Consider the following 18,781-nt stretch of genomic DNA (forward strand, 5'->3'; position numbering starts at 1 on the left):
CTCATTCCATGTGGCCCTGTGGATCTTTCTACTCTTCCCGATCGTTCGCGTCTACACGGTGATGCAACTGCTTTTGTCGACTCTGTGGCCGAGGTCCATACACAAGCATTGTCCAACTTAGAGTCCGCGACGTCCAAGTACAAGCAGTCAGCTGATCGTCGTCGTCGTCTGGTTTTCGAAGTAGGCGACATGGTGTGGGCTTACTTAACACGCGAAAGGATGCCTGCCCATGCTTATAACAAGTTAAAGTCTAAGAAGATTGGTCCTCTTGAGGTTCTTGAAAGAATAAATGACAATGCGTACAGGTTAAAGCTTCCAGCAGACATGAACACTTCTGATGTTTTTAATGTCAAGTATCTGTCCCGTTTCTTCTCGGATTTTTTTCCATCAGATGCTCATGATTCGGGGTCGAATCCTTCTCAGCAGGGGAGACCTGATGCAGCATCGGATACACCTTTGGCGCCAACATCATAAGTTTGAATAATACTTTAACTTTATCATTTAGGATTTGGTTTTAGTTTTATTTCTTTTAAAAGATAATGATGCTTTATTTCCTTATTGCTTTAATCTTAAGTTTCTTATTCCCTTAGGGTTTGTCAAAGGGAATAGCTATATAAACAACTCTAGTTGTCTTGTTTTGGATAGGGTTTGTCAAAGGGAATAGCTATATAAACAACTCTAGTTGTCTTGTTTTGGATACGTTTGATTTTATAATAGAAGAGCTTTGCTTTTATCCCTTGTTTAGATTCGATTAAATTCATCAAAACAGGAAATTGGTCTCTGGAAGCTATCGAAAGAAACTCTTGATCGATCCAAAAACAGGTCTCGAAGAACCCTAAATTCTTAGATCGACTGTTAACCCATTCGTACGCTGCGCCGCTATGTTACTTGGTTATATATATATACCTTTGTTACTGGTTATAGAACTTATGAAAATATGTTACAAGTTACAACAGCACATCAAAACATCAAGATAACGTTCTTCATTCTTGATATAACCAGGAGGATTTCTAACATTTCTTGATTTGATACTTGCAGTTCTCAAAAGTCTACGAAACTCGTGGAGACTGATTTTGCCATCATTATATTTTAAATTTGCAGTAATTCAAAACATGTATATTTTTTTTTTAAAACCCCAAAGTAAGAAATATTTAATCGTATCTAAAAGTACTTAAATACATTGTTTTTAGCATTTCGGATATGCGGTCAACCGGTTTTTTTGGATCGGCACTACCCGAGACATTTTCAAGTGTGAGAAGAAACCAAAAGTACATTTTATATAGTACAGAAAATGTAACTAAGCGTTAACCAACAGGAGTGATAAATAACTTACACAGTCATACATTTATTTACAAACCTAATGAATAAGGTTACCTTCCATCTTTAGATTAAAAAAGAAAACACAAAGTTTCTAAAGTATTTTGAAAGTTAGAACCAAGGGTGCCATGTTGGATCCATCATACATAAGTTGCGAGGCGACAAGGCTGCCTCCACCAACTCGTTCACTCCTCTTTGCACCGACTGTGGCGGCTCCACAATGTTCTCATCCTACAAAACAAAAATCAATAAAAATGTTCCATCTTATATAATCAATGATGATAAATGATGGTTGATCAGGTATGTACCTCTTCGGAAAAGTACTGTGGGGCTATTCCTCTGATCCGGCCAATGACATCGTTCACGTTGGAGTTAACTTTCTCCTTCAACTCGGCTGAGTTCAATGTAGCAATCCCTCCAGCGGGAGGAATCGGCATACCAAGAGGTCGTCTTCCAAACCACGACAGCAATTCATCACGGAAGAACATAGCCAGTTGATACCGAAGATGATCGTTTTGCTGAAATTTAATAAAAACAAGAATAGAGTTTAAAGATCAATCAATGGCTTGTTGTTGCATCCATTAGCTTTTTGTATATATATTTGGTTACCTTGGAGGAGATAACAGCTTGAGCTGCTGAACACATGGATGACATGAGAAGACCTTCGACTCCAAACTGAGAGAAGAACGCTTGCATGTTCCTCGTGAGGCGGAAAGGTACAGGTTCATTAAACTCGATCATCCCGTTGGCGTCGTAGGCAGGGTGAAAATCTGTCTGGAACATTTTCCCGGTGTTTTTTGCAAACAAGACCTTGTTCGGGGACCTCCCACCAATCTGTAGCATGAAGGACATGAAACTAGAGACGGCTAGCTGGACTGCAAACTGCTTTTTGAAAGCCCACATGTGGCTTCCGCTCATCAATGTCTTGTACATGTACTGAGAGAATATACTGTCGTTGACCAAGGTTTTTGTGATGTCACTGTAAGCCTGCAAACGTAGATCTCCTATTGCCTCTGCTGAGACTTGCCCTGATATAGCTTGATTGAGTTGCTCCTTGAAGTGGCCAATTGGAAGATCTGCCTCTCGGTCATTCCGTGCACAGTGGTTCTCATACACCTCAAGGAATGTGTTGTACATGAGATCGTCCTCAACCATTCGAACCTGAAACCAAATACGTTGTTTAAAGACCATGCTCCGAGAGAGAGACAACTTGGTAGAGATAATATTGTGCAATGAACCACCACGCATCAATATTCATCCAATAGAACATCAAATCTATTGAAAATCACCTGAGACCAGACAGGAATGATGATTGGAGTGTGAATTCCAATGTGTCGTCTCCTTGATTCCTTGTGCTTATCAAACATTTGGTTCATCACACGGAAAAGCTGCAAAATGCGTTCATCACTTCGGGCGTTAGGAGTCAATGAAGTCTGGACAATAAAATGCTTTTGGGAGCCATCTGAGCCAATAAGAGTCAACCGCCTGAAGCTGCTTCCATGCCTTCGAACAATAGGCACATCTGCTCCAACCCTATCTAGCTTTACTGTATGATCAGGTGCTACTTCCTGGATAGTTGAGCGCATGATTAGTTTCACAAGTAAAGACTTAAGTTAAATGCAAGCGAAAAGTAGTTTCGCCTGATTACTTCAATATTAGAGACTTAATTCTACCTGATCCGAAAAGTACTGCCCTGGTATCTCCACGTCAACAACATTGAAGTCACGCAATACCCTGCTTTCATCCTCCAATCTCAACACAGCTGGAAACCTGTCTTCAACATTGCTCTGAAGAATGTTTTTCCAATTTTTCAGTCGGTTTGTAAGCTCAGCAAGTGTGGCCGGGAATGTACTTGTACTTTCTGGATCAAGATGATTCTCAAACTCCTGCTTGTACTCTTTCACAAATTCGACATGCTTGGTCACAGCATCTGCCGAGAAACAAGCTCTGCAGACACCTGACAGTTCTTTTTTGAGCGGTTGGGGAACCTCAGCAGTGGTTGCAGTTGGATACTTGTAACAACGATGCAACAGAGCATTCACAACAGCCAGCAATCTTTCTTCTGGTAATGTAACAAATCTCGAACCTATTTCCGTGAGAAGAACCTGAAAACGAAGATTACTTGTTTAGATTCATCCAAACTAAAGAGTCAGGACACATAATCAGTTATCTATTATATACAAAGAGAAAACATATCACCTCGAGTTCACTGGCTAAGTTGTTATGTTTACTCCTAAGAGCTTCCATGATATCCTTGGCAGCGTCAAAAGCACCTGCAGCAGAGATTGCTAGGGATGCACCATTCTGTCTCGCTGTGTTTTCACTATTAGTAGAGTTGCTCTGGTGCATAGATTGATCATTCCTGGGATGAGCATTATTTTCAGCTGTGGAGCGTTCACTTTCTTGGCCACGTGGGTTACCACTGTTATGGGTTCCACCGGCTCCACTAATTTGAGCACCTTGATGAGTTTCCGATGGTAAATTGCCTCCACCATGACCCGCCACACCAGAAGCGTTTTGCTGCATTCTTTGAGCTAAAACCATTCTCCCAAGTTCAGACTTATTCACCGCATCACGTCGCTCGAGTAAGTATGTGCGCAACCAGTAATAGAGAGCCTGAAACAGAAAATCCCCACATACTCAGATTAAATAATCCAAATGTACGATATATAGTCATAAAAAGCTAAAAGGTAAATTACTTGTGGGAAGACTGTAGCAATTTTCAATAAGACTAGTTTGCAATGGGGTGCTTCAGTTCTTTGTAGGGAAAGCAACAGTTGTGGGATCCAAGAAAGCCACACCCAGTGAGGAACTTGTTCTAAGTGTTTATCAAACACCCTGCCAACAGGCTCATTCGCTGTATCGAAGCTAAGAAGATAAAGAACACGAGCTATATGACTTCTGGAATTGGAAACTCCAAATTTTATACCCTGAAGAAAGCAATTCACAGCATATTCAAGCCAGATTTCATCTTGTGTTTCTTGGTAAGCCTACAAAACAGAGTATCATATAAGTACAAAGCATACAAAACATCAAAGGAATGTTAAGAGCAAATAAGCAAACACAACACAATCATAAGAAAATACCATGTCACAATAATTTCCCCAGCTTATCCATCCCTTGGGTAAATTCTTGAACAGGGTGATCGCATTAGAATATGCGATATTAGCACCTTCCGTGTCATTTAATTTTAGATGAAAATCCCCCTTCAGACGAACGATCTCTGCTTTGATTTTATCTGGAAAATACTCCAAATTTGTGCTGTTGATCAGATTAAGACCACTAGCAAGCTCTCCCTTCATTTCCAGATAGGCTTTTGCCTGCTCTCTAATTTTAACAAAGGCTTCCTGCACTCACACACCCAGAAAAAAAGATCAGGAAGATATTTTTATTAATAACTGTCTTTGAAGCTCAAACAAGAAAAATGCAGGTCTTCCATATAATTCATCTACTAATTCAACTCTGCCCAAAATTCTGGAAAGATTAAAGACTTTGGAGAAACGTACCTGAACTTCCATTGTCGAGTGTCCATACATTTTTTCAAGTATCTGCACACAAACATCATAAAGCCCTTGTTTCCGAGCTATCCTGGCAAGCTTATTGACGTTCCATGCTTTGTCACGGAACCCAAGGTGATGAAGTGGAGAGTTTGAAGCAGCAAAGTCCTTAAACGCCTCAATAACAACATTATACATTTCATTCCTCCACTGCAGCATATCATACCAGACAGTCATATTGTCCCATTCATTTGGAGTCCTCAGCCTCCAAGTCTCGAGAATATCCTTCAGATCTGCATAACGATTCCCCAGGGCACCAACAGCAGCGTTTCCTGAAACTTTGTTCCCATTTGCGATGTCAACATGGATTCTTGCAGACTCCTGAACCTCAACTAGTTGCTGGAATTGCTGTAGTAATGGCACTCTAGCATGAACAGACATTTCAGGCAACTGCCACCACTGTTCCAAGGCAAGTTCAACGCCTTTCCCAACTATATTCTCAGCATCTCCGACACCATTTGAGTTTCTGTCATGAAGGGCAAAATAAGCTTGAACGAGGCGAAGCTTTGGAGTCTCTTCCACTTGCGCCTTTGGTATCACGTGGTCCTTCAAATATGCCCAATCTGGTAGTTTCCAGAGACCATCAAGCAGGATCTCATAATTTTCAATGCTTTTTCCAAAATCTACGAGGGCATCCCATTGGCCAAGCTGTGCGGCACAGTGAAGCCACTGCTCCTCCCACAGGCACATTTCAGCTTTAGGGACCGTATTATTATAAGTGCCTTGGGTTGCCTTAACCATTGCCTGATAAAAGAGGCTCTGAGAATGCTGCCAAAAACCATGCTGAACTAATGAGAGTCCAGCTCTTGTTTCAGCAGTGATGGACCTCTTCTTCCACAACCCAAATCTCATATCTTCTTCGTTTAACAAACGATAAAGCTCAGCAAGAGACTCCGCACATTTGGAGTCATTCATGAACAACATCACATGGCTCTCCAGCAGCGCCAATGCGAGATGCCATGCATTGTACGTTTTTCCTATATATTTGATAAGCTCACTAGGCATCCTAGGTTGAGGGTGGCTCAACTGAAGCCCTTCCAGAAGTGCTTGCACAACATTTGGCCGGTGACCTTGCTGCTTCTTATGGTAGTCCTTTGACAGGAGAGATATCATAGGCTTAGCCAAAGCTACCTGTTCTTCTTTGAGAAGGGTTACCCATACAATTGGAAACACCAAAACCCATAGATGATATGCAACATTGGCATCCGTGTGTGCCAGCTCCCTTAAAGGGATTACAACATCAGCCACCTACAGTGGTAATTCAAAAAGGTTTAAAACTTTAGGATATGAATAATGTATTCTTCAGATTATCGCAAACTGATCAGGTGGATAAGATCACCATGGTAATTATATAATTAAGTTAAACATTTTAGATTAAGCAGAACAAAGAAGAAAGCACCATAATAACACAAAGGGAGTTTCAAATGATTCATAATCACCTGAAGTTTGCTTGCCGCGCTCAGAAATTGAGCATGTTTCATAACAATGTTGTCAAACATTGAAGTAACTTCGTCAGGACCCTCTAAGGTAGCAAGAGGTTGGTGTTGTATTCCAGGATTATCAGAAGGCAAAAGCGGTATCACCCTGGCAGAATTTGGCGCCAGACTAATTGGCTTGTCCTCGACTAATATAGCTAGAAGGAGATCAAGACCCTGTTTGAGCCAAAAAACATCACTTAACGCTTCCCAATCCTGGATTTGAATAATGTACTGCAACCGTGAGAACAAATTTTTCCCAAGAGACTCGTGATATAACAAGAAGAACTTCCTTCTCATCTCAGGATCCCTTGCCCGTAAGCCCAGCATGAAATGTCTTTCAACTTTCAGAGAGACCTCTTGTCGTAGGGCCAGAGGGTACCTAATCAATAATTAGATTAAGATGACATTATCCCTCACATAAAAAACAATAACGTAAGGAAAGAAAAGATTATAAAAGCCGTAAACATACTTTGTTGAATCAGCACAAAGTCCATATAGCAGCTGAAGATACTTCTGATCCCACTCTTCCAAAGCATCAGATGAGAAGTGTTGCTTATCAATATATGAAAGCTTACTGAGGAAAGCAACTACATCCTTTTGGGTAAGGAAAGAACCAGACATTCCAGATGCACTTGTTTTGCTGAAATCATCCTCAACCCACCTTTTTAGCATGTCTAGTATGCAGAGAAGCACACTAGCATCAGTACCCTTTTCAGAAAGCAAGGTGTTCAGTATTTGAGTAACAGATCTTTTGCAATCTGGTATAAGCATGACCGTTTCATCAATAAGTTCCAAGACCGACTTTATATTACATATGACGGATCCAACATCAGCACTTTGACGAGAAGAAGTTACTGCAGAATCTGAATCTGCTCGCGGACCCTGGAATGAAAAAAAAGGCCCAGAGTAAGCCATGATTTGAGAATGACTAGGTTCTCCAGTTACTATCCATTAGTCAGACGGAAAATAGAGGTAAATTACACGAGATGGTAAAACGGATAGAAATGATATCTGAAAAAAGCCAAGAAATAACATATATAAATAAAGTAAATAAATTGGACAAGCAAGGTGAAGAATAAGAGGCACCGGTCTAAATTTGAAGTGATCGGTGCAAAGCTAAAAAGATGCATAGGAGTTTCAGTTACCATTTAAAATTTCCATAAAACAGAAAGCAAGCACTAATGATCTCTTAGCACAAAAACAAGATATTAAGAAAGAATAACGTACTTGTCTAGGATGGGAACCAACTGCTGATCCCAGGTCTCGCGCAAGGCGTTGAAGGATACGCACCACCACATATGAATCAACAAAGTTCTTATGTACCTTGGCCAAGGTTTTAATGACAAGAAGTACAAAGCTAATTGAACCAAAAGAGGTATCATCTCCTGAAGCTTGTGGAGCAGTAACATCACTCACATGTTTGTTTATCAGCTCATTCACTTTCTGGTACAATAGCTTTATGTCAGGAGGTGTACTAGCTGCATCCATTGGGAATGCGGTGAAGACCATCTTCAACAAGGAGCATAAAGATTTACCAGCATCGAGCATCTTGTGTTTGAAACACGGTTCAAGAATCTGGTGAAAAACAAACAGTCAGTAGCAAGCAAAGAGCATTTCTGTCTCGAATATTAGAATAAAAGCTAACTGCAGCAAGTATACCTGCGAAATCTGGTTGATGTTGTTCCTAATGAAAAGATGCGGCTGCTTCTCCAGAACTTTGTTCATGACATCTAATCCCTGAGCAAGTGCTGTTGACGGATCTGACTGAGACGGTGGCATGCTGCTCAGCAATTTTTCTAAATAGTTGAACTTGACGTTAGCATTTGGCCAAACCTCCAAAGCTTCCGAAAGCAGATCTAAAGCCTGTTTGTACATAGTGTTGGTTTCCCTGTCCTTCGGCTCAATTACCAATGCTACCTGTTGAAGAAAGCGGCATATTTTTAAAATAGAGAAACATAACTAGAACTCATGTCTGATATATAAAACACTACCAACAAAAAGACATGAGGTGACATGGTTGAGAAAATTAGAAAGATGACCAAAAGTAAATACAGTATATGCTCAATGGAAGGTACAAGCATTGAGCCTTACTCTTATTAGAAAATTAATGATCATTTCTTCCATGGCAGCATTTGGCTTGAATTCCTCATCAGGCTGAGTAGCAGATCCAGGAGTTTCTACGTTGGGGATTGATGATGCACCACCAGGTGACATGACACAAATTGATTGGAGACCAGGTTCAATTTTAACTCGTTTACTTGGATCCTCTGATGCTGCAGATCCATCTGTTGAACGCTTAGGATCAGCACCAGATGACATATGCAATTCATCAGTGGCATGACTGGTTCCATCAGTATCAGTGACCATTTTCATTTCATTCTGTCTTTGCCTTTCCCAACTGACAACCAATCCAGCAAGTTCAATTGCCAGCCGCCTATTCTCTGCAGTAGTATTATACGGCAAACCTAGACGACTCAAAGAATTCACCATCTGAGGGACAAATTGTGCTCTACAGCTATAAAAGAGATCTGAGTGCCGAACAACAAGTAGGAAGATGTGGATCAAATTTGGAATTGAATGACCTTCCTCCACCAATATTTTTTTCGTGTATCTTATCCAAATTGGCATGCGTGAATCCCCAAGAGGTAGCCTTTTAGGTAAAGCTGGCATTAGAATATCTAGCGCTTGCTTAACAAGCATCTTATTCTCCGGCTGGCATGTCCTAAGGAGCGCAACAAAAACCTACATCAAATTGGCAAATTACATTTGTATTAGTTAAAAATTTAGAGTAAGTTGTTCTGCAGGCGGCATGTCTTGTTCAGGTGTCTCTTCAGCTTACTCGGATTCAGGGAAGAGTATCCTATCATAGTACCATGAAATCTAACAAAATATGCATTTTTAAGACATACATGAATGATTAAGACATTCAGATGTAGCTTAAGATAAGGATCGACCGTCTCAGTCATATACAAAGTTTATGAACCTGAGTCTATTTGGAGTCATAGTTCGATCCACGACCACAAGCCGAGCTAATATCTCAAGTTCATTGAGATTCTTTTATATCACTCTTCAAAAACACAAAATCAATAATAAACAGTGACATGATGGCAGCAAATTATGCGGTACCTGAAGAATAATTTTTTCGGGAGCCTGGTACGCATCCAAGAAGTGGCAAACATTAACAAATGCCCACTGTTTACTGGCACTATCTTCCCGTTTGAGATGATTCCATCCAAACTTAATGAGCTCTTTTCTATGATGAACCAAGTCACTCTGAAGATATTTTAGAAGCAAAGTTGCTAATTGCAAAAGTTCGATCCTCAAAGGTTCATCATATTCAGCCGAAACCTACAACAATCAAGGGGAGATTAACAATAAAACAATAATATAATTCTGAACGCGCGGATAAAAATTAAGAAAAACATCTGCACAGGGCTACCCAAGAAAAACTGTACAGATGCAATAATAACCAGCATGATTATTATACAGCAGCCTTCCCCACAAATGCGAGTTGTTTAGGGAAGAAAATGAATAACCTCTTCGGGTGGATCAAGAAGCCTCTCCACAATGGTTTTGACTATATCAGGGTCAATGACCTCCCATGTTTGGCCGTTTTGGAAAGCATGGGAAAGCATTGGAAGAATAAGCATTTGCATTGCCTGAACTAAATGATCATGGCCGAGTTGTTTGGAATGGAAAATGTCGAGAAAATGAAGGAGAAGTGCCCTTTTTATGTTGGGCGGATACCCTTCTGCAACCTGATTGAATAGATTCCAGTTAATATACTAATAAAACTAGAAACAAATAAAATTAAAAATGCATAAAAATATTAGTTGCATTAAATCGGTCTATCCAACACAATGACGATACAGCGCACACGTATAGCGAATACGACACAGTCGACAAGACAACTACACTCACAGACACGCCATGAACTGATACTGAGAGCTGAAAAGTTTGTGAATTAAATGCAGAGAAAAAGAAGATAGTAAGTTTGAAAATCTCAGATACCTCAATAATGTAGAATTCCTTCAGAAAGGTGTAGTCAATGCGGCTATGAAACAAGAAAATAGAGAGAATGTCGAAGAGAACATTCACTTCAGATTTTTCATGCCGTAGGTAATTCAAGAAGCACTTCACAAGCCATTTGCTCTCCTTCACCTGTGAAATTGAGAATGCAAACGACTTCACCTATTCAAATATCTTACATAACTCGAAATGAAGATTATTAAGATCTAAGCAGACAAGATAGAAGAAACTACCTGAACTAAGTTCAGCTCTTGCTCATTCTGCAAGCGAGATATCCTTGAAGGCGATTTCCAAATGAGAACCAAGGTATCGAAAACACTGCGGTTACTCTGCAGCCAGCTGGGTATCAGTTTCACCATTGTTTTGATGAGGTAGAGACCCTGAAAATACGCATCCGATGCTACATTAGCCTTTGTCTGTGCCGTGTTAGAACTCTCTGATTTAACAGAGACAAGATTCTCATCTCCACATGATTTAGCTGGAAGAGTTGAAGCTTCCATGCTCATTGTAGCATCAGGTTTTGGCAACATTTCAGGAAAGGCATATGAAAGTATCTTCTGTGGAGACTTTGCTAGTTCTTCTCTTAACGGTTGACCCGCATCTGATCGGATTATATACATAAACCTGAGTTTTTCAAAATAGAAATACGCAGCTATCGTTAGCATATTTGTGATAAATGTACTCCAAGCGCACGCTTAACCTATAACAAGATGCAGTGAACTAAGAAATTTATCATAAGACATAGTCCTCACCTTCGGGAATATTTTGGTTCACTTAATCTAGAAAGAAAATAATCAACAGCGAGGCTCGCATATCGATTCAAGAACTTGGTAAGCGGTAGACGGTATGGGCTATTAATCTCACTGTACACTTGCCCAGGAGGAAGAGCTGCTTCTAAGTCAATCGTTAAGGTTACAAGTTCATCTAGAAATTTTGAGGCAGCTTGTGGAAGTAAGTGAAAGAGCTCGATAATAGCTGCCATGGAAACAAAAGAGGTGCGTTCAGGTGAATAATCATACAACCACAAGTCGCTTGATATATTTTCAAAAATAAATTACCCGCTGCTATTTTTGGCTCTTCTCCAGCTTTCCATGATTTCTGGGACTGGGCAAGTTTCTCCGGCTCCAACCATTTCTTCAGGTGCTCTAACAACTTTCCTCCTAATGTCACATTAAACCAATTTGAGAGAAGTTCAAGCAGGCGTGCCAGACCTTGCAGTAACGGCATACTGAGATTCTTTGTGTGTGCCAAATTAACTAGTATCGGCCTGAGGCTACTCTGAAGAAGCTCCTTGGGCATTCGTTGTTGATTAATAACCTACATCAGAAAATAGATTATTTAAGAAGCAACTAATTTTATATGGTAATAACTCGGCTAAGCAAGCTCCTCATATACAAATTCAATGTGCTTTTGCAAGAAGCCAAATTAAGATAAAACACAACTACGAACCTGTCTTAAACCCTCCTTAGCAACCGCAACTATTTCTGGTGCTCTACACGTTAGCGACTTGAAAAACATGGAAATTATCTTGGCACGTAGTTCATTGTGAGCCTGCGTTCGGAAATCAGTCCATGCCATAGTTGTGCATAGAAGCTCAATACACGCTGTTCGAAGCCTGTTCAATGATGTAAGCACTTTAGGATTCATCAACTTCACCGTCCAGACAGATTCATCAGCCTCAGCTATTTGTAATGCTTCTTGCAGAAAATTAACCAACTCTGGAGTCACTTTAAGAAGGGGAGGCCTCAGTGCCAAGCAAAAATTCAGAGCTGCAACAGTTCCTACCTGTAAGGTAAATTAAATAAGCTAATAAAGACCAAGATGAAGACAATGCCGAAAGAGATGCACAAAAGGAAACATAGAAGTGTGCGGCACCTGTTGATCAACTGTCTTTGATCGGAGTGGACGCATTATAAGTGGCTGCAGCAATACTTGGTATAAAGGCTCAAGCAACTCGGTTACCTCACTTCCAGTTCGGCTGGCCAAAAGTGCAAGGCAGTTCTGCACATTTTTCCTCACAGGGATGGATGCGTTAGGATTGAACAGCTCTGTAGCAAGATATTCTACCACATCTTGAAAGCTTTTTCTACGTGCCTCACTGTTTGCTTCGTCAACATTATTAACCACTCGTAGAATCTGCATAAGAACCTGACTCGTCTCTTCTTGCTCTTTGCTAGCATAAACAGGAAGCCTCTTTAGAACATAAACCAAACCACGCACAATCTTCACTTGGAAATGACATAATGTTTCTACATTCACTTTCCCCACCAATGCACCTAACCCCATAACACCTCCCATCTGTGCTTGCCATGTGCTCCCATAACAGCCATGCAAAAGCCGGGGTAAAAGTTGTTCAAACACTGGTATGCGCACACTTGGATGGGGTGAATATACTGGATTTGTAGAAGGGCTGGAGACAATCATGGAAGCATTGTGACCACCCCTAGCCATCAGCACATCAGCATGTTTGACACGAGCAAGGAACAAAAGTGTTTCAGAAAAGACATTTAACGCATTAAGAGCAGCTTTGGCGTGGAGCCTATTTTCATCGGCAAGCACATCAACCAGCGCGTCTAGAAATATCAAAGGATCTAACTGCTTTAAGTTAGATGATCGACTACCCTTGGTCCTTGAACTCGCTGAAATCACTGAACCCCCAAGTGAATCAGTGCTAGTTGATGCATTTGTGGAGGTATAGTCGATATGCAAGATAATCGCAAAATGGCGGCAAATGTTTACTACAAAGTCATCATCCGAGTCTCTAAGATCCGGATCAGAACTGGCAGCAAGTATGGTGATCAACAGTGTCTTGAAGATTGACTTCTCAGCCATTAACTGGGTCTTTGTTTTTACTCCTAAGTCAGCCTGCGATAGCAAGAAGACATCGTATTTAATAAAAGGGATCCTTCTTCAGCATTGTAAGCAAATGACCAGGAATTATAAGAAAAGAGACAAATTATGACGGATTTAGATTAAAACTAACCTTCACTTCCACTGATTCACTCCTGTGCCAAGATGAATCAACAGAGGAACGCAACAGAGTTGATAATTGCCTGGGCGTTTGGCCCACATCAGTGACACAGCCAGGCAAATTAAGCTGAGACAACAGGCATACACGAAGGAACTTTAGAGCTTGCTTTCTGTAGTAGATGTCTATGCCTTGGTTCCTGTGAATAACCGCTCCTACAGCAAGATTAATGAATTTATCTAACGGCACCAGAAAAGGCGTGGATGGCTCAAATGTAAGAACTACGCGGAGACCATGCTCAGGATTATCTTTGCATTCAAGTGTAAGTGGCTCTTTCAAAAATCTTCGGTTGCGACCACCCAACTTTCCAAGAATCTGTAACGCTTTTCCACCCCAAGGATATGGCACAGGCCTCAAATGGGACCATAATGCTAAGATCACTTCAGACATCACATTCGCCATGCTAGGTTCCAGAAAATCAGGATTCAGACTATCCACCCAGAATTCAAGGGTGCGTAACCCCAAGCTCACAAGCTCATCGCTTCCCCTCAAGCAAAATACAAGAGGCTTCATGAGACGGGGAAGGTATGGCAATAATGAGCTTAAGCGCGCAGGAAGCGTCAAACAAAGCTCTAGCAAAAGATCTTTCATGTCTTCCCCAGCTGGGCCCTCGAGCATTGTTAGCAGAATATTAAGACAAGGTAGCAGCATTGGTATCAAATCTCTCAGAAGCAGCTCATATTTACACCCAGCGAGACCTCTGAACACTGTGCGGAGCAATTGCATATAACCAAGAGGCTTTTCAACCTCGGTAGCATTCTTCATGCAGACTTCCATAATAACAGGTACGTGGTGCTGTAATATTCTTTCAAAATCCAATGGTGCTTTGGTTACAGCCCCAAAGATGCATCTAAACAGATGCAAAACTAGTTTAGTTGCATCTGAATCTGGATTCTTCAAGACATCGAGTTTACTGCTTACTAGTAAATTAATCAAAACATCCGCAAATGACTTGTAGACTTTGGGAGCTTGCAGAAGTGCTGCAAATATCTGAACCAGTTGATTATTGTTAATCATGCACTCAAAAAGCTCCGGCATGCATAAAGAGAACATGTCCATCAGATCTCGAGGTTCCATAATAGCAAGAATCTGGGAGAAAAGACTAAGCATTTCCTTCTCCTCATCCTTTTCTTTGAAGAGAGCTAAGCAGTGGACACCACTCTTTAAAACACCAGAGGCTTTCCACACCTGCGTATAGGCAGAAATTATTAGAAGTTTAGCAGCAATGCACTATTAATGACTAGAGCAAACAATCTCACAAGCAATACCTCATCTTCTCTCATTCCTTTAAAACCCTGAGCGGCAGATGCTTGTGAAGCAAGAGCTTGAGGGTTCAACCCCTAGGAAGCATAAGAAACCTTAAAATTAATATACTTGCATGACAAAAAAACACAACACTGAATACTAGAGACAACTGAACACAAACCTGAGGTCGAGGCAAATGAGCATGTGTTATACTCCATATTATTGTTTTCATTCCTGAAGACAAATCAGGGGAAAAAAACATATTGATCTTCAAGTACAGAATCATAATCAAAGTAAGAAGACAAATTTTTCCAAGTATCAGTACCCATGACCAGTGTCTTGATCAGATTTTTACAATCATTCACTTCTTTTGAATGTTCGACAGGAACCTGCAAATTCAAAACTGCCTGCAACCAGTGTGGACGAGCAATTACCAAAAGCTACTAGATAATCTAAGAGTTGATTAAAACAAAATATACAACCCTATTAATAAGAATGCATAATGTTATGTAATGAGACAAAAAGCGTGGTATGAAATCTAAGAATCTAAGAAATAAACACAAATTACCTGAACAGGAAGTTCAAGTTTAGCCCTCAAAGTGACCCGATCCTTTCCCACCTCACCCTCCTCCAAAAGCTACGTATCACAAAGCAAGAATGAGTTGTAAAGATATCAATGAAATTGTATATTTGAGAAGAGAATTAGCTCAAGAGTAGGATTACCTGAGGAATAGTTCGCTTGAAAGTACTGAATTTCCCAACAAAGGCATCCAGGATACGTCCCTATATACAATGTTGCATGAGTTAATGGGTAGAGAAGCCGACCAATTCTATATTTTGCTCTCAAGTGAATGTTTACCAGTAAAATCCGTGCTTCATCCATTGACTGCTGATCAACACCTTTCTCGAATATTGGTTCTACCTGAACCCAACACAAGTATTAAGTATTAAATGATGCATATAGTTCAAAAGTAGTTTATCAAATTAAACAAGACAAGCACGATGGGGAAAGCACACTTACCAGATTTAGCATCAGCCTGGCACATGTTGTATGGATACTAAGAGAGAGGGTAGAGTCGTGCATGTTTCTTGAAAACAGGTAGATAATCCGGGATAACTGAAACGTTGATTATAGTAAATTCAGAGGAATGTAAAGGAAAGCACACTTACTAAAACTGACAAAATGTTACATTCCTAAAAATTTCCATATACAGAGAGCAATAACTGCGTATTGTAAGGACGTATTCCTCTTATGGTGGAATCCAGAGGATGTCAAGGTCAATGTTAAACACAATTTAAAGCTCTTCGTCGATAATAACCTGAGAAAGAGACAGATCTCCGCGAACGTGGTGAACGATTTCCGCGAGTAGGCTGTAAGCCAAAGGCCTTAAAGACTCAAAACAAGCTCGCCCAGATCCAACTAAAACCCTGACACACAAGAAAAAAAAAATTCAGCTTCACAGATTGTATGGAGAGACAAAAGTGTGCTTATCAAACATTACACCTCCTTGAAAAATATAGAACTTTAAAAATTTCAGAGATGTTTCATAGCCCACATACCTCTCATCTAAAAGAGTGTCGATAAGAGGAAATAGACCTCTCTTGAAATCCGTCCCAAGTACATGCTTTAGTGAGACTAAAAGTTCCTGCATATCATGTAACCAAAATAAAATTAAAATTAACTGAAATCCATTGATGGTGCAATAAGAATTTTTAATAAAAAATGAAGATAAGGAAGAAAAGGTTTTCCACCTTTCTGATAGATGCAGAATCTGAACAGGTCACAAGCAAATTTACAATGCTTTTGCATATGCTTTCTTCATGCGGCCGGATATATTCAGCGCAACTTTTTAACAAATATGTCAAAAAGGAAACCGTCTGCAAATAAAACCCCAAAATGAAAGTCAATCTAACCATGCCAAAGCCCTTTACAAGTAAAATATAATCATATTTCAACATGGCAGAGAGGTTTAATTTCCTTCATGACACAGAGCAACTGTCTCACCTTAACCTGTGCACCCTTCAGCTCTATGAACTGAGGCTTCAAATGCGAAGGGACATTCTCAGGTCCAGGGACGGATATAGCAGCAACCATCAAGGGAAGCAAATGAGGAATATTGGTCTGAACAAGCCGGCTATAGAGCTGGAAAAGGAACATAACAACAAGAGGACTCTCAGTGATTATCTTAAACGACCTTGTACTCGGGTTAAGCTGCCCATTCCCAACAGGTGCAACAGGGGTAAGTGACTGATCCGAAGAAGCAGACGTCTCCACAGGCTTCACCTCCTCCATCTTAACGTTATCAAAGAAATGGCTAACAGTGAACCTAAAACCTGATAGATCTTGCATACAAAGTCCAAAAACGGCTGAACCTCGTTCTCCAGCGTGGGCCTAAAGTTCCTAAGAAGGTCGAAGATAATGCGAATGCAAATCAACCCGTTCTCCTCGTTATCCGTCGTGAGCACCTGCATCGCGACTTTCAAGAGGTCTTGCACAAAGGGACGGAGGACCTCACTGTGGGGGAGACGGTTAAGAATCTCAACGACTATGTTCCGTAGCTTGTGCTCGGGGTTATCGACGAGCTGAGGCTTGGTGATCTGTAGGAGAATGACTGAGAAGGCAGGGAAGTAGCATTTCAAGAAGTTCAAGTACTCAGCGGTGTGAGCTATCTCTAAGCTGTCCCTCACCTCCACCACCATCTCAAGCCTTGTTTGGATGGCTACAAAAAAAAAAACAATTCGTTTCCCAAAAGAGAATGAATCAGAAGAGGAACAAAACAATAACAGAATCTTTCGAGAATCTTTTCAGAATCTTTTGAGAATCTAAGAGAGAGGCTTACGTAGGTCAGGATCCACGAGACGGCGGGAGTGCTGCTCGAAATTCTGAATTGGACTCATGGTGAAAGTAGGAGATGACCTAAGGGAAATAATTTACACGGCGGAGGATCTCCGCCGTCTCCGGCGATCTCAAAACGCGCCGGGGAAGAAGTGTTCAGGCTAGGTCAAAAACAATTGGGGTTAGCTAGGGTTTTTACAGAAGGTGCTAAACTAGAGACAATTCTGGAGATTTTCTGAGCGCGAGGAGCAACGACTTCGACGATGATGAAGATGATGATTCTCTAAGCAGCGTTCACTCTCTCCTCTTCTCTTTTGAGTAATGAGTTTTGTGAACTCAGACGCAGTTCGTGAGATCGCCTACTTGTTGTATTTACCAGTTTGTTAGTTTTCCATTTCTATTTAATGGGCCCGGAAGCTAAGCCCAGTTTATTTCTTAAGCCCACCATACTTTTTTATTTTTTGTTTAAGAAAACAAAAAAGATGAAAGGGTTTTGTTATGAGGTTTTTTTTTTTTTGGTCTAAATGTTAAAATTATATTTTTTATTTTAAAATAAATTAATTTTATAATAGAGTTTAAGTTTGCTCCAATAATATTCTATTTTAGAATAAAAAATAGAATGATGAACTTTTCTTTTGTTATGAGGTTTTAGATGAAGTCCTCCTAAATCGAAAGGTTATATATATTGCAAACTTTGAAAATTATAAAAATCCAACGGTTAAAAAACAACCACATAAATTGAAAATCGGTATACAAATTATCCCCAGAGACTTTAACCCAACAAGAATTTTTTTATAGAAATAATAATCAAATAAATAATCACAAACACATCAATAAAGACTAGATAAAAACTGAATTAAGAAACAATCCAACTAAAGACTTGACATAAACCACAAAATCAAGGGACCGAAGACAGGGTTGAGCATAGACTTCTCACTTCACCCTCGATCCATCATGTCATTCAGCCGGCAGAGTATGAGTCTCCTCCAAAACAACCATAAGCCTGTTTGAATAGAAGATCCGTAGACATTATTAGCCAAGTTTTCAATGACAAACGGTGATAAGATTTAGCTCTTATAAATCAGAAATAAAAGATGTTTTATTATCAGATTTTGTTAGCATCATTAAGTCATACGAACTTGGGCTATGCATGTCGTATTTTCTAATTAAGCTAATAATATTGGGTAGGATTGTCATCATTTAGTCATGATCTGCTCTCCTCCATCCTTCGCCAGGTCCCGATTTTTTCTTTCATCTGTCCGTTTTTCGGTCAGAGACGGGCAACAACCTC

General features: G+C 40.3%; 1 pseudogene; it reads right to left on the reverse strand.

Moving 5' to 3' along the window:
• Nucleotides 1-1,259: 1,259 nt before the first annotated feature.
• Nucleotides 1,260-17,838, reverse strand: LOC106362791 (annotated as a pseudogene).
• Nucleotides 17,839-18,781: the final 943 nt, after the last annotated feature.

Source organism: Brassica napus, chromosome C9, assembly GCF_020379485.1.
Source record: "Brassica napus cultivar Da-Ae chromosome C9, Da-Ae, whole genome shotgun sequence".
Lineage (NCBI taxonomy): Eukaryota > Viridiplantae > Streptophyta > Magnoliopsida > Brassicales > Brassicaceae > Brassica > Brassica napus.